General features: G+C 41.6%; 1 protein-coding gene and 1 long non-coding RNA gene across 3 annotated transcripts in view; both read left to right on the top strand.

Annotated features, from left to right (window-relative positions):
• LOC106583668 (cadherin-22) overlaps positions 1 to 17,745 on the top strand; it is a 260,846-nt gene that overhangs the window by 154,251 nt on the left and 88,850 nt on the right. The window lies entirely within an intron of this gene.
• On the top strand, positions 11,549 to 14,102 carry LOC123729690 (uncharacterized). The gene is made up of 2 exons (XR_006761381.1): positions 11,549 to 11,898; positions 12,393 to 14,102. It is a non-coding gene; the product is annotated as an uncharacterized lncRNA (long non-coding RNA).

The following is a 17,745-nucleotide window of genomic DNA, read 5'->3' as shown; positions in this document are numbered from 1 at the left end:
ACATACTGTACTGGTGCGTGCAGGGCAGTGTGTATATCTCTGTTTGTACATGTTTATGGAGCAAGATTGTATACAGCAGTGACTCGACCAGTGTGAAACAGTTCTGAAAAAAACGGCACTTGAAAAATAATAATGGCACTTTGCGTCGCCTATGGCTTTGCAGTACACCACACAATATACTTGCTGGAGATATGTGTTTGCGACATGGATTTTTCAACTTTTTAACAAATACCAGTCTTTTAGTTTTTTTGCTGACAATTTGAAAATAACATATTGAGAAGGGCTTGAATTGGATCAAACTCTGCCTTTTGTTAGCGCTATAGAAAGAGAAGCCATTAATATTTGAATGGGATCCATCTCCTCGCTCTTTCAGACCATGGCAGCCAAAGTAGGGGTTTAAATATTTAGCTTTGCTTTATACACCATGCCTACAGTTTCAAAAACTTGCGCTACATGAAAAAGTGATGTCAAACTTATTCTGTACATTTTCTCAATGATCCACAGCACTATTGAGAATTGTATTTCTTACATTTTGTTTGTCAGGAACAAACAATGATGCATCATTTTTCTGGACTCTTTAAAGGCCCAATGCAGCCATTTTTATATCAATATCAAATAATCTCTTGGTAACAATGAACAGTAAGTACCTTACTGTAATAAATTGTTTTCTAGCAAAACATTTTTTATCAAATGAGAATTTTACCAGGACTGTCTGAGTGGGGAGGGGAAAACAGGAAATGAGCTGTTATTGGCAGAAAGGTTTGGTACTCTCTTTGTTATTGGTCTATTAACCAATCTACCACATGGTGATGTCACCATGGAAAGCTGAAACTCCCGCCCATGCAAACCCGCTGATTAGAAGGTCCCTTGTAGATTGTAATTTCAACCAGCAACTATCAGGAAACAACACTGATCAAATGGTTTCACACTTTTACAGTGTTGGTTCCATCAGCTGCTGTACAATATGCTATACAACACAGAAAAAAACTGAATTTTGGCAGCACTGATACTTTAAAATGTCACCCTCAGACATTATACATGCTGCCTAATTTGGATATTTTCCCACTAATCAGATCAGGTTTTTTGCCATAATTGGGAAATAATATCAGAATTGGGCTGTCTTTGTTAACGCCACCAGAGACCTCCAAGTGGATAGATAATACAAATTCTATATCCATGTGGATCAAAAGTATAAAATACAAACCTCATTGGACATTGATCATTATAGTTAATCCAAAAAAACCTCTAACATGTCTTACAATTATCTCTGACCCATAATCCCCTAAAGGTCACACTCCTTGACCTAACAGAAAAGGTCAAGAAAGGTTACCTTCCATTCTGCACGGTAACAACCTTACTTGTAGAGCAGGGCCTTCAATTAGAACAGACCTTCAAATGCTGTTTGAAATCTTACAAATTATTTCAGCATTTGCCCTAGACTGCATGAAGTGCCGGATAACAAACTGGGTGAGCGCCATTCGAGACTATCCTATTAACAGGACCTGAGGAATTGTAATATCCTATGTTTCTCTGAGTTGTGGCTGAACAAGAACATGGATAATATGGCTTTTGTATGCATTGGAAGGATCGATTTATCTGGATGTCCAGCCCTTATATTTAGCCTCACAATTAAGTGTTTTATCATTTTCCTTTCAGGACAACCAAGTAGAACAGAAATACATTTGATATAAACAGTTACATTTATGACATGAGTTTCATTGACAAATGTTAATAAAAAAAAATAAAGTCCGCCAAAAACCTGATAAAAATGAATTTATATTAATGCTGTAAGTACAGACATTCTTTGCTCACTGGGAAATAAGTATCCAACTAGTCAGTGAGAACTATGTGGAGTTTGTGACAGCAACAATGCAAGCTTATTACAGTGTTATAGACACTATGTCCTGGGATTCAATATGATCTTCCATGTAGAAGAACCCCTTACTTTCTAACAACTCTTGTGTAGCTTTTGATCGTCATCATAGAAAGCTTTTAATAGTTTGTTGCTCAAACCATTTGGACTCTGCATAAGTTTTTGTAAAAAAACTACCCAGCCTTGGGCCCCTTAGGGATCCGTCGATGTCTGTAAAACAGGTTAACATTCACAAGGCCGCAGATTAGCAGGATACATGCGCTGACCAGCTGGCAAGTGTCTTCACTGAGATTTCCAACCTCTCTTTGACCCAGCCTGTAATACCTACATATTTCAAGCAGACCACCATAGTGTCCAAGAACACCAAGGTAGCACTCAGATCTGTAGCCAAGAAATGCTTTGAAAGGCTGGTCATCGCTCACATTAACACCATCATCCCAGACATTTTGGACCCACTCCTATTTGCATACTGCCCCAACAGATCAACAGATGATGCAATCTTTACTGCACTCCACACCGCCTTCTCCCATCTGGACAAGAGGAACACCCATGTGAGAATCCTGGACTTTCTGACAGGCCACCCCCAGGTGGTGAGGGGAGGCAACAACACATCCGCCATGCTGACCGTCAGGGGCGTGCGTGCTTAGTCCCCTCCAGTACTCATTGTTCACAGATGACTGCGTGGCCGCGCACGACTCCAACACAATAATTAAGGCGCTACAGAGGGTAGTGGGTACGGCCCAGTACATCACTGGGGCCTAGCTCCCTGCCATCCAGGACCTCTATACCAGGCGGTTTCAGAAGAAGGCTAGCAGTACCGATGCACCCTGAACAGCTTCTACCCTCCAGCCATAAGACTTCTAAATAGTTAGTCCGGCTAACTATTTGCTAAAATACTTAACTATCTGCATCAACCCATTTTGCATAATTTGTTTGACATCTGATGAACCCAGGTCTGGTATAAAAAGCAAGGACGCATATCTCCAATTGCTAAATGTATTATCATAAGTGTGTATGCACTTGCAGTTTCTGGACTATTGTATCGGTCCATGAAGTCAGGCAAGCTCAATAAAGCACAGATAAAGAATTTGAAATTATTTAAAATAGTATTTGAACCTAGGTCTGGTATAGAAAATTGCTCAAATTGTTGTAATTTGTGGGTATGCTTTTAAGACACAGTCCATTCGGAAAGTATTCAGAATCCTTGATTTTCTTCCAAATGTTGTTACGTTACAGCCTTTATCTAAAATGTATGAAATTGTTTTTTTCCCTCCTCAATCTACACACAATACCCCATAATGACAAAGCAAAAACAGCTTTTTTTTAAACATTTTTGCAAATGTATTAAATATAAACTGATATCACATTTACATACGTTTTCAGACCTTTTACGTAGTACTTTCTTGAAGCACCTTTGGCAGCGATTACAGCCTCAAGTCTACACCAGTATTTGGGAAGTTCCTCCTATTCTTCTCTGCAGATCCTTTCAAGCTCTATCAGGTTGGATGAGGAGCATCGCTGCACAGCTATTTTCAGGTCTCTCAAGAGATGCTCGATCAGGTTCAAGTCCGGGCTCTGGCTGGGCCACTCAAGGACATTCAGAGACTTGTCCAGAAGCCACTCCTGTGTAGTCTTGGCTGAGTGCTTAGGTTCATTTTCCTGTTGGAAGGTGAATCGTTGCCCCAGTCTCAGGTCCTGAGCGCTCTGGAGCAGGTTTTCATCAATGAGCTCTCTGTACTTTGCTCCGTTCATCTTTCCGTCAATCCTTTTTCCCAGTCCCTGCCACAGAAAAACATCCCCACAGCATGATGCTGCCACCACCATGCTTCACTGTAGGGATGGTGCCAGGTTTCCTCCAGATGTGACACTTGGCATTCAGGCCAAAGAGTTCGATCTTGGTTTCATCAGGCTAGAGAATCTTGTTTCTCATGGTCTGAGAGTCCTTTAGGTGCCTTTTGTCAAAGTCCAAGCGGGCTGTCTTGTGCCTTTTACTGAGGAGTGGCTTCCAAATCAAATCAAATTGTATTTGTCACATGCGCCGAATACAATAGCTGTTAAGCTGTTTAGAAGTCTTTTGGACCTAGACTTGGCGGTCCGGTACCGCTTGCCGTCTATGACTAGGGTGGCTGGAGTCTTTTACAATTTTTAGGGCCTTCCTCTGACACCACCTGGTATAGAGGTCCTGGTTGGCAGGAAGCTTGGCCCCAGGGATGTACTGGGCTGTACGCACTACCCTCTGTAGTGCCTTGAGGTCGAAGGCCCAGCAGTTGCCATACCAGGCAGTGATGCAACCAGTCAGGATGCCATCTGGCCATTCTTCCATAAAGGCCTGATTGGTGGAGTGCTGCAGAGATGGTTGTCCTTCTGGAAGGCCCTTCTCCCCCATTGCTCAGTTTGGCCGGGCGACCAGCTCTAGGAAGAGTCTTGGTGGTTCCAAACTTCTGCATTTTAAGAATGATGGAGGGAGGCCACTGTGTTCTTGGGGACCTTCAATGCTACTGATATTTTTTGGTACCCTTCCCTAGATCTGTGCCGACACAATTCTGTTTCGGATCTCTACGGACTATTCCTTCATCCTCGTGGCTTGGTTTTTGCTTTGACATGCGCTGTAAACGCTCTGACCTTATATAGACGGGTGTGTGCCTTTCCAAATCATGTCAAGTCAATTGAATTTATCACAGGTTGACTCCAATTAAGATATAGAAACATCTCAAGGATGATCAATTAGCAAAGGGTCTTAATACTTATGTAAATAAGGTATTTCTGTTTTTTCTTTTTAATAAATTTGCAAAAAAAATCTAAAAACCTGTTTTTGCTTTGTCATTATGGAATATTGTGTGTAGATTGATGAGGGGATAAAAACAATTTAATACATTTTGGAATAAGGCTGTAACGTAACAAAATGTGGAAAAAGTCTAGGGATCTGAATACTTTCGGAATGCACTGTATTTGCACGAGTCACACTCACGGTGACCCCAAAGTGGTCCTTTGTAGCTCAGTTGGAAGAGCATGGCGTAGGTTCGATTCGCAGGTCGACCCATACTTAAAAATGTATGCGCGCATGACTGTAAATTGCTTTGGGGAAAAAAGCGTCTGCTAAATGGCATTTATTATTATTATTATATTATTTATTATATTAATGGTCAACACAGCCTCAGACAGGAGCATCAGTGGGTGAACATTGTGTGAACTTTTTCGCTGCTTTAATCCTGTGATTGATGTGGTTTCCTTCAAAGGGGACCCTGGCCAGGAAAGAGAAGCTAGGACATGAGATTCGTTTCACAGCCTTCAAAGCCCTACCTGATGCTACCTGTGTTGATTGGCAGGGCATAGCACAGGGCTTAGGGTAGAGCACAGATCCCATAGTAGAGACTAAAGTAAGCATATGGTCTATATAACCTTTCTATGCTGTGGAGAGCTGTAGATTGCAGAGGTTACCATCATGACAGTGACAGCCTATCCAGGCTAAGTGCAGGTGAGACGTGAAATGAGAGAGATCACAGTGAAAAGGAATGGGATGGTCCGACCGCGTGCTTCGATCAATATGGCCCACGTCCAAGTCTATTTGTTTGCCTAGGAACATCCAGTGTTACAGACTCAACCCCTACGTCGTAACTCATTGATTTTGACGTGTCTGAAGTCGCCGAGCATGAATTGACATGGAAGTGGGGAAGTCTGATGTGTCACCTGGGAGAGCTGGATGGACAAAGGCAGAGCAGGCATATCCACTTTCAAGGGACATTTTTCATGCCTTGAGTGACATGACCTAGACATTTTAGTCGTGCAGTCTTTTGGACGTACAACATTGCTCTCATGTAAGGATATTAAACTAAAGCACCAAGACCCTTTTTCATCCTAAGAACCGTCTTTTGGAAGAATGGGTTCTTTGATTCTTTGGAAGGCAAGAATGTTTCTTTGGAAGGCAGGAAGTGTTCTACATAGAACACATCTGAATCTGAATACGTTTTTATTGTATTTTTTTCTTTCTTTTAAATAGTGCCTGAGTATTGGTGTTTACCTCAATGTTTAAACTTTAACATCAGCAGTGTTGTGTCTTTACTATGGATTAAATGATATGACATGCTATTTTATAAAATCAATTCTCTAATTAATATTACCTGATTAAACTAATCATGTAAATATAATTAACTAGGAAGTCGGGGCACCACGGAAGAATGTTTATAGATCTGATGTCTTCCGAATAAACTCTTAAAGACCTGGTAATCTTTTATATCAATAGCAGTCAATTATTAATCGTCACCTTATTCAGCCTCATCTGATCGTCGTATATTCTTGGTTATCTTCACGAACCCTGGCTAACAAGTTGAATCAGCAATACAAAATTTGGTTTAATTATTTATTTACTAAATACCTAAATAATCACACAGAATTTCATATGCACAGGATGGATCATAGAATGATTAATAATTATGTCCTAAGAGAAAACGTCCCTAGCGGACGAAACCGATATGATGGCTGGTTACACAAAGAAAGGGGATAGGGTTTGAATGAAAGCGCGGGAAGGCTGAGGAACAAAAGGATTGGGTCTCTATCGGACCTTATGAAGCTATGCTATCGTAAATACAGAATCTTATGCATTCTAAATAACCGCTCATTCGGAAAAGTAAAATGCAAGAAATATATTTACTCTGAGTTGCGCTTCAATAGATTGGTCGAAGATTGAAGGCTGGGTTCCTTTGAAGAATATTTCTGGGCGGATACATTGTAGTCTGTCGTCTTGTGGTAGAACGGTTACGTTGTAGTGCCGTCGTCGTGTGGTAGAAGGGATACGTTGTAGTATCCTGTCGTTCTGAAGAGATTGTTTGTCCTTTCCTAGGCCACGCACATTTACAACTGCTGCTGATAACTCGACGTCTAGGATGTATCACTTCTTTAGTGAATAAGAGTTCAAAGTTCATACCAAGTTGCCATACTATAAGCTCATGCTATATTCTGGATTGTGTAATCAAATTCCTTCCAGCGTGGCAATCGTCATCTCCACGTTGAAATTCGCCCTTCTAAACGTATGGACATTAGTCCTCATGTCATCGGGAACACAATGTTAATTTCGTTAGGTTGTAGTCGTTCAACCATTCGCAACCAGAGGTCACGCTGAGGTTGGCTTAGTTCGCCGTGAATTGGGTCACGGGGGCTCTTATAGAAATGTAGAAAAGGGGTTGGTTCATCATTTCCAACCAATGCCTATTCTCTCATTTTAAAAACTACATTTACATTTCATATTTTCATAAATAGTTTCATATTTCAATATTTAAATTGCACAACAGTTCCATGTGAATCTGATAACTAGAATGTGTAGACTTTCCAAGATACAGTTTGTTGTCCTATCATCAGTAATAATGTCCCAGACAACAACTGATCTGACATCATATTCTTTAAGTACCAACGGACAATTCCAACTGGTTGGATTACATAAAGATTGTTCTTTTCCCCAACCTTTTGATGTTACAATGCACTCTCTATGTTAACAAAGGGCTTTCCAAGAGTCCATTCTGTAGAGTGGAGAGAAAAAGCGGGAAAGGTATTTATGGGGGTGTCATAAACCTCCCCCAACAGGGAAACGTCATGACAGCAATTTGAGTAATCTACAAAAAAAATAGGTGTGAGATGTTTTAAGCTGTACCTACACTACATAACCAAAAGTATGTGGACACCTGCTCGTTGAACATTCCAGAATCATGGGCATTAATATGGAGTTGGTCCCCCCCTTTGCTGCTATAACAGTCTCCACTCTTCTGGGAAGGCTTTCCACTAGATGTTGGAACATTGCTGCGGAGACTTGCTTCCATTCAGCCACAAGAGCATTAGTGATTTCGGGCACTGATGTTAGCTGATTAGGCCTGGCTCGCAGTCGGCGTTCCAATTCACCACAAAGGTGTTCAATGGGGTTGAGGTCAGGGCTCTGTGCAGGCCAGTCAAGTTCTTCCACACCGATCTTGACAAACCATTTCTGTATGGACCTCGCTTAGTCCACGGGGTCATTGTCATGCTGAAACAGAAAAGGGCCTTCCCCAAACTGTTGCCACAAAGTTGGAAGCACAAAATTGTCTAGAATGTCTTTCTATGCGTTAAGATTTCCCTATACTGGAACTAAGGGGCCTATCCCAAACCATGAAAAACAGTCACAGACCATTATTCCTCCTCCACAAAACGTTACAGTTGGCACTATGCATTCGGGCATGTAGCGTTCTCCTGGCATCCGCCAAACCCAGATTCATCCGTCGGACTGCCAGATGGTGAAGCGTGATTCATCACTCCAGAGAACACGTTTTCACTGCTCCAGAGACTAATGGCAGTGAGCTTTACACCACTCCAGCTGACGCTTGGCATTGCGCATGGTGATCTTAGGCTTGTGTGCGGCTGCTCGGCCATGGAAACCAATTTCATGAAGCTCCCAAAGAACAGTTGTTGGAAAGGTGGCATCCTATGACAGTACCATGTTGAAAGTCACTGAGCTCTTCAGTAAGGCCATTCTACTACCAATGTTTGTCTATGGAGATTGCATGGATGTGTGCTTGATTGTATATACCTGTCAGCAACGGGTGTGGCTGAAATAGGCGAGTCCACTAATTTGAAGGGGTGTCCACATACTTTTGTATATATAGTGTATATTATGGGAATGTTTGTGTATCTGGTAATCCCTTAATCATTTTACATACAGTACTGACATAGTTGATATCTTTGCCATGATTTCCGTATTTCAAATGAGTATTTTCTGTGGTTCTTTTTTGGCAGAGAGTAGGAGCATAGAAGAGAGTCTGAGTAACCCAGCAGTGTATGTATTGCATGGTACACAGCAAATTGACCTGTGTTACCTAGTGGTTTTCAGTGTACCATTACTAATGTTCATTCAGGAGTTAAATTAACACTCAGTGACTCTTAAAGAACCCCAATGTAGGGGTTAATAACTATACTGCAGTTAAGTGTGATTGAATAATTTTTACTCTGAATACAGTAAAAAAAAAATACAAAGCCCTCCTGTGCATAAACTTCGCTGTACCTTACTTCATTGTTAATTTATAGACATACGAGATACCAGACCTGGTCTCAGGGATGGCTAACTCTGGAGATCCCTTCTATCTCCACTGAGTTAGGTAAATCTGCTTTTAGATTTTCCTTGCAGCTTACTTGTGGAATAATCTCCAAAGCTACCTAAAATTGGATGAATTGGTCAAATCAAATCAAATATACTTATAAAGCCTTTTTTTACATCACCAGATGTCACAAAGTGCTTATACAGAAACCCAGCCTAAAACCCCAAACAGCACGCAATGTAGATGTAGAAGCATGTTGGCTCGGAAAAACTCCCTAGAAAGGGAGGAACCTACGAAGAAACCTAGAGAGGAACCAATCTCTGAGGAGTGGCCAGTGCTCTTCTGGCTGTGCCAGGTGGACATTATAAGAGTAGATGGCCATAAAGGACAGATCGTTCTTCAAGATGTTCATAGATGACCAGCAGTGTCAAATAATAATCACAGTAGAGGGTGCAACAGATCAGCACCTTAGGAGTAAATGTCACTTGGCTTTTCATGAGAGAGCGAGAGAGAGAGAATATTGAAAACCAGATGTTTTAGGCATAGTTCTAATGAAACAAGTTAATTCTGGTGTTAACTTTGACTGTTAGTTGCAAAAGTGATGTAGATTTGGTTCGGTTCAGTATGAAATGTGTATACTGGGTGGTACCACCTCAAGGCTTACTATAAAAGCAGGTGACAGCACACCTTATTTGGTAATGATCTTGGTAAGTGGAGTGTGCCAATATATTTTGCATGATGCTTCCTTGAGAGAGAGGTGGGGGGTCGAAAACAGCAGGTCCGGGACAAGGTAGCACGTCCGGTGAACAGGTCAGGGTTCCATAGCCACAGGCAGAACAGTTGAAACTGGAGCAGCAGCATGACAATGTAGCACATCTGGTGAACAGGTCAGGGTTCCATAGCCATAGCAGAAAATGGATCAGCAGAACGGCCAGGTGGACAGGGGACAGCCAGGAGTCATCAGGCCAGGTAGTCCGAGGCATTTTCCTAAGGTTCAGGTCCTCAGAGAGAGAGTTAGAGAGAGAGAGGAGAATTAGAGGGAGCATGCTTAAGTTCACACAGGACACCAGATAAGACAGGAGAATTTCCCCAGATAGGACAGACTGACCCTAGCCCCCCAGCACATAGACAATTGCAGCATAGATACTGGAGGCTGAGACAGTAAGGGTAGGGGACACTGTGGCCTTGTTCGGCTTATACTCCCGGACAGGGCCAACCAGGCAGGATATAACACCACCCACAAGCACAGCCCCCACACCACTAGTGGGATATCAACAGACCACCAACTTACAACCCTGAGACAAGGCTGAGTATAGCCCATGAAGATCTCCTCCACCGCATGAGCCCGAAAGGGTGCAAAACCGGACAGGAAGATCACGTCAGTGACTCAACTCACTCAAGTGACGCACCCCTCCTAGGGATGGCATGGAAGAGCACAAGTAAGCCAGTGACTCAGCCCCCGTAATAGGGTCAGGGCAAAACATTCCAGTGGCGAGAGGGGAGCCGGCCAGCCAGAGACAGCAAGTGCGGTTCATCACTCCAGTCTCTTGCCGTTTACTTTCGCACCCCTAGGCCAGACTACACTCAATCATAGGACCTACTGAAGAGATGGGTCTTAAGTAAAGACTTAAAGGTCGAGACCGAGTCTGCGTCTCTCGCATGGATAGGCAGACCATTCCATTAAAATGGAGGAGGAGAAAGCCCTGCCTCCAGCTGTTTGCTTTGAAATTCTATGGACAATAAGGAGGCCTGTGTCTTGTGACCGTAGTATACACAGAGTAGGCAATTTTGGGGCTTCAACATGTTTCATCGACATGTAGAGCTGTGTGTCGTCCGCATAGCAGTGAAAGTTGTCATTTGGAAATGCAATGTCAACACCAAGAGGTAGAATATATAGTGAAAACAATAGTGGTTCTAAAACGGAACCTTGAGGAACACAAACTTAAAATTGATTTGTCAGAGGACCAACCATCCACAGAGACGAACTGATATCTTTCTGACAGATGAGATCTAAACCAGGTGCCTCAAGGACAATTCAAAATGCTGATAGAGGACCATTTTACTGAAGAATGTTTAGTTTTTTTATGACTCTTTTACTTTTAGTGTATTGATCTGTATGCATGGCTCATCTGAGAAAGTATCCTTGGTTTCAGCATGACTCCCTGATGAAAATAAATAAATAAATAAATAAATAGAAAAACACTCAATCACACCCATCATTACTGTATTTCCCAGCATCCTTTATTGCAGGTTGATTTACAGAATTGTTTGTTGCAATATCTGTGTTTATGCATGTGCATTGATTGGTTGATTAATCGTATGCTACACAAAGAGAAATAACATAAACGTTTCTAAACAAATATGTTAGTAGTTGTATAAATTGGACCCGTTACTGAGATGGTTGTTCCAATTTAGGTGATTTATGTAGTCTCAATATCTATCAATATTCGCTACTTTTGCAGTCATTCTGAATGTGGGTTGCGGGTGATTAAAAGTTCAAATTATTCGATATCCTCACTTTGGCTGGATTCCACTTTGCAAGCCAGCATAATGTGACTTGCAGGTCTGATGCGGCCTTGGTTTCAGACCACTGTGTTACGATTTAACTAAGCCTCCAACAAAAGGCCTTATGATATATGTAACATACTGTCATAAAGAGCTTAATTTTAAAGATAACATAAGATAAAAGGTTCTCTGTAGAATCATTCATAGAGGGTTCTAGGAAGAACCTTTAGATGATAAAAGGGTTCTTGGTAGAACCATTTATAGAGGGGTAGCAGTAGCAGTTGCATCACAAATCACCTAGCAACCACACCAGGTGGCATGTTGGAAGATCAGAGTCAGTCTGGTGGAAGTCCTAATCAACCACATGGCTGGCTATGTTTTGCTACCACTGAAAACATTGGGAAGATTGACCATTATTTTATTTTTCTAAGGACGTAGAAAACAGTGGCAGTGGGAGAACCTATTCAAGTAAGTAAATATATTAAGGAAATTAGATAAAAAATAAAATATAATATTATTTTTACTACCGAAACTTTGTGTGCAGGCTAACTCAAATTAGCTGCTAACATAATGTTAGCTGGTGAGCTAGCTAACTTTACATACTGTATAGATTCAGGTAGCTAAGTGAATTACATATCACCAGCTAGTTAACTTTATATTCACTAGTTAGCTATCGTGATGTATTTATCATTGTAAATTAAAAACACAAACTCGAAAAGCTAGCTAAAAGCAATGGAAGAGGGTGAGTGGATTAACTAACAGCTCCAGCTGTCAGAGAAAGAAGAGAGTAGGCTACGCTGGATATGGCAGAAACCTTTGTGGGAGGACATTATGAATATATTCTCCAGTTCTAGTCCCTAGCAAGACAAACTGTGGGGACAAATATATAGCAACATGATATTCAGTGCTGTCTAATTTGAGTGTAATGAAGCCTGTTTCTTTGTGATGTTTTCTGTCGTCAGATACAGAGAGCTGTGAAACCCTGTTTGCAGATGAAGAGGTCCCAATGAATGATCCAAGAGAATAAGGGTACATCCTTGTATACCAGTGGTCCTTGTACACCAACCTTTTCTGAGTTGAGATCACTTTCTGATTCAAAATGCACTATTGTAAAGTGGTTGTTCCACTGGATATCATAAGGTGAATGCACCAATTTGTAAGTCGCTCTGGATAAGAGCGTCTGCTAAATGACTTAAATGTAATGTAAATGTGAGATCTATCCCTCAGATTTTTTTAAAGCATGGCTTAAAACATATAAGCCTAAGCAACATTAACCAATTAAAAACAGGTCTGTAGCGATGAGGTTTGCGCAGTAGACTATAGGCCCCGATACATTATCACTGCATATTGGCAAAGCTTGAATTGCCCTGCCAATGTGTTCTTCTCAGACCATTTTGAAATTATATTTAAACATTTTAGCTACATTATCACACTGGTAATAGACCATGTGTTATATTACTTGTGAGGCACAGCTGAGTGAGCATAATCATTTGCTTATTTTTTTACTGGACTGATGGCCTGCATCTGATGGTCAGTCTGAGGGGAGAGAGGGAGCAGCGGTGAGGCTGCCTCTCACCTGATTCACCGTATTTCCTCTCTCCCTCCGCTGAGAAAAGGGGATACAGTCTTCCAGCTGATGCCCAAACTTAAGTCACAATGCATTATTTCTGCCTCATGCACCAATTCATGTTGTTACTCCTATGACCATAGAAAGTGTAATAAATCCTCGATATTAAAAAAGACAAGCTGCAAATAACAACTCAAGCTTATCGAAACGCGCATTTTATGGCTTATAAAACTGTTCACCAAAGTGTTGACAGTGCTGAATAACAACTTAAACATGAACTTAATCATAAAAACAGCAGCTCTTTGCTGTATTCGTTGAGTCTCTCTCTAGTCATGGTTTTAAAAGTTTTGAAATCTCATATTATCAACTTTGCTGTGCGTTTGAGGCTTCTTTTTTTACAGTCTATGGCGTGAGAAACTGGGCCGACACAGTGATCTGAGCTATCTGATTGGCCAGCGGTAGGCCTATAGGTGCACTTGATTTGCTCTCTGGGCCTGCTGGGTAGTTCTACCTTCAGACACATGAAAAGGCTAAAAATGGGAACACTGCCTTCCCGGCATTTGGGCTGCTGAATCAAGTGCATTTACCGCCAACAGCGTGAAACGAAAATAAAACAAATAGGAACGCAAGGCTTTAGTGTTGGGTCTTTTGCAGAAATGTTTGGAGATCGACTAGTGGATCGCGATCTTCCGTTTGGTGACCACTGTTGTATAACATGAGTTACGTGTACCTATGTTAGCAATGTTGTAAACAAAAATACAGTTTAATAGTCACACACAATGTACGTATAAACCTATTACAACTTGAGCAGGCCAACCTTGCTGGTTGTGCAGGCTTCTGTTCTAGCCCTGCAATAACACACGTGATTCAAATAATCAAACCTAATTAGTTGATAATCAATTGTGCTATTTCTGGGCTGGAACCAAGTAGAACAGCGATCAGTTGAGCGAGGTTGGCCACCTCTGGTGTTGTCTTTTTTTTGTTCATCTGAAATGATGCTTTAGTAATAATAACCTATTTGTTACTAAGATATCTAACCTTTACATATGAGTTAGCTTACTTGTACACTTTGAAATGATATTAAATAAAATGTTGATTCTTTGAAGTGAAGTGTTTAAAGTTGTTTTAATTGTTAACTTAAAAATATTATTCAAGATGAACTAGTGTCAATGTTGATTAATCACATCACAATCACAGATCACAATGAAGAGGGGAAGGGAATCTGTCTCTAATTTGTCTGTTTTTCTGTGTTTTATTCGCAAATTAACATTACATTTTTGTTCAGTTTTAAGTTCTCCAATTTGTTTTATTTGATTGCCACGCTATCTCAGAATATCAGCCATGTGAACCCATTTTGCAGCTGACTATAATGGCATGCAACGCCAAAGCACCATAGGCCTACAGTAGTGCTTCCCAACTCCGGTCCTCCAGTACCCCCAACAGCAGATATTTTGGTTGTAGCCACTTTAAGGGCCAGATGATTCGTTGACAAGTTGAATCAGGTGTGCTTGACCGGGGCGACAATATTTTTTTTTTTAAGTGGTTTTCCAGAAATCCTGGTTGGAGGATTCCAGATTTCCTGCTTACTGCCCTCCTGATTCAGGTAAAATGCCAACTGGGATTTTGGGAATACCAGGGAATTTATTGAAGGTTCCTGGAATTTTTCAACCCTATTTGGGGGTACTCAAGGACCGGAGTTGGGAACCACTGGCCTACAGTATGATGGCGTTAACCTTATGGGCATTTGCAATGCACCCCTTGACGTTGTGTAGCTGAAGCAGAGAATCGCTTAAGTCACATGTTGTTTACATGTCACATGTTGTTTACATATTGTTCAGCTGTATGTTCTCAATGTTAAAACTACATCAGTAGACAATGTGTATGAGGCTAGTCATTATACTAGATTTTGTACATGCCTTGTGCTAACATGAAATTGTTTCAGTGCAAATCCAGCACTTGTAATCTAGGTGGTGAAATGTCTGGAAGCAGGAGATGATGGGGTCCATAGCTTAAAATATACACACAACCACTACCACCAAGTTCAATGACAGATACTGTTTTTCCAGAAGGTCTGAGTGGCACTTGGAGGTGTCACTGTGATAATGAAAATGGTTTACCTAAGACTACCACAACAATCACATTGTCTATGCTAAATATGTTTAAATTGTAAAAGAAAGAAAGAATAGTTTGGCTATAAGAAATACACTGCTCAAAAAAATAAAGGGAACACTTAAACAACACAATGTAACTCCAAGTCAATCACACTTCTGTGAAATCAAACTGTCCACTTAGGAAGCAACACTGATTGACAATAAATGTCACATGCTGTTGTGCAAATGGAATAGACAAGAGGTGGAAATTATAGGCAATTAGCAAGACACCCCCAATAAAGGAGTGGTTCTGCAGGTGGGGACCACAGACCACTTCTCAGTTCCTATGCTTCCTGGCTGATGTTTTGGTCACTTTTGAATGCTGGCGGTGCTTTCAATCTAGTGGTAGCATGAGACGGAGTCTACAACCCACACAAGTGTCTCAGGTAGTGCAGCTCATCCAGAATGGCACATCAATGCGAGCTGAGGCAAGAAGGTTTGCTGTGTCTGTCAGCGTAGTGTCCAGGGCATGGAGGCGCTACCAGGAGACAGGCCAGTACATCAGGAGACGTGGAAGAGGCCGTAGGAGGGCAACAACCCAGCAGCAGGACCTCTACCTCCGCCTTTGTGCAAGGAGGAGCAGGAGGAGCACTGCCAGAGCCCTGCAAAATGACCTCCAGCAGGCCACAAATGTGCATGTGTCTGCTCAAACGGTCAGAAACAGACTCCATGAGGGTGGTATGAGGGCCCGACGTCCACAGGTGGGGGTTGTGCTTACAGCCCAACACCGTGCAGGACGTTTGGCATTTGCCAGAGAACACCAAGATTGGCAAATTTGCCACTGGCGCCCTGTGCTCTTCACAGATGAAAGCAGGTTCACACTGAGCACGTGACAGACGTGACAGAGTCTGGAGATGCCGTGGAGAACATTCTGCTGCCTGCAACATCCTCCAGCATGACCAGTTTGGCGGTGGGTCAGTCATGGTGTAGGGTGGCATTTCTTTGGGGGGCCGCACAGCCCTCCATGTGCTCGCCAGAGGTAGCCTGACTGCCATTAGGTACCGAGATGAGATCCTCAGACCCCTTGTGAGACCATATGCTGGTGCGGTTGGCCCTGGGTTCCTCCTAATGCAAGACAATGCTAGACCTCATGTAGCTGGAGTGTGTCAGCAGTTCCTGCAAGAGGAAGGCATTGATGCTATGGACTGGCCCACCCGTTCCCCAGACCTGAATCGAATTGAGCACATCTGGGACATCATGTCTCGCTCCATCCACCAACGCCACGTTGCACCACAGACTGTCCAGGAGTTGGTGGATGCTTTAGTCCAGGTCTGGGAGGAGATCCCTCAGGACCATCCGCCACCTCATCAGGAGCATCCCCAGGCATTGTAGGGAGGTCATACAGGCACGTGGAGGCCACACACACTACTGAGCCTCATTTTGACTTGTTTTATGGACATTACATCAAAGTTGGATCAGCCTGTAGTGTGGTTTTCCACTTTAATTTTGAGTGTGACTCCAAATCCAGACCTCCATGGGTTGATAAATTGGATTTCCATTGATTATTTTTGTGTGATTTTGTTGTCAGCACGTTCAACTATGTAAAGAAAAAAGTATTTAATAAGATTATTTCATTCATTAAGATCTAGGATGTGTTATTTTAGTGTTCCCTTTATTTTTTTGAGCAGTATACATTTTATTCAATGGGGCTAAGCAAAGCAGAGATGACACACAAAATACTTTTCATTTCACTCATACAACAAAAGAGCCTATTATTAAAGTACAATATGTTTACAATATAATAAATAATAGTATTTTACATGTTGTTCCAAGTTACATTTTAGTTATTAATACATGTACATAAATAAATGACTGGGAAACTGTGTTTCTGTTTAGTCAGCAGTTATTGCTACACTCTTCATTCGGTTTAAGGGGACACTACTTAAATGGCACAACAGAATCATTCAGATTGACCAAGGAACAGCATATGTCAACCATTTTGTCTAACTGAGGGACCTCTCCTTTCCTATCTGGAAAAGGACAAAGTAGTAGAAGTAGAAAATAATGCTGATGCAGCATTGCGCATCTTTTACAGTGGGAATACAGTCGACAGACTGTAGGAAGTCAGCTAGTGAACCTACAGTACATAAACAAATGAAAACTACACCTGCTGTTAGAATATCACTTATTCAGGTCACCTATACCATCAGGGCTATTGAATGTTTGGTTGTGTTTAATTAATTCAGGTGTTTTAGTTTAATATAAAGATTACATATTTTGTTGTGCTGGAACAACCAATAGTCAACACAGCAGGTTGTCCTATCCCATTGAGGCCTATGCTGTAACGTCCATACATTTGACCTCTTATGAATAAAGTTCTCAACAAATGATCATTGGGTCACTGGAGGTTTTTTGGACAATAATGTCCTCCTCCAGGCTAGATTGACGCCATATTGTAAAATGCATGCCTCCCCTTTTTCGTAGGCCTAGATTAGATGGTTACAAAGGTCATTTTTATTGATCTGTTTGTCAGTGTCAGCAGCGTAGGCCTAGGCTTCACCATGATTTATCGTCTTAAAAAAGATTAAGCTAATGTCTCCAGTCATATAAAGTGTAGTAGAATTGCATGAAATGTGTTTATCAAAGGAAATACTTTTC

Source organism: Salmo salar, chromosome ssa22 (assembly GCF_905237065.1).
Source record: "Salmo salar chromosome ssa22, Ssal_v3.1, whole genome shotgun sequence".
NCBI classification, from domain to species: Eukaryota; Metazoa; Chordata; class Actinopteri; order Salmoniformes; family Salmonidae; genus Salmo; species Salmo salar.
The sequence above is the reverse complement of the archived record's forward strand: the minus strand, read 5'-3'. Positions and strand labels throughout refer to the sequence as shown.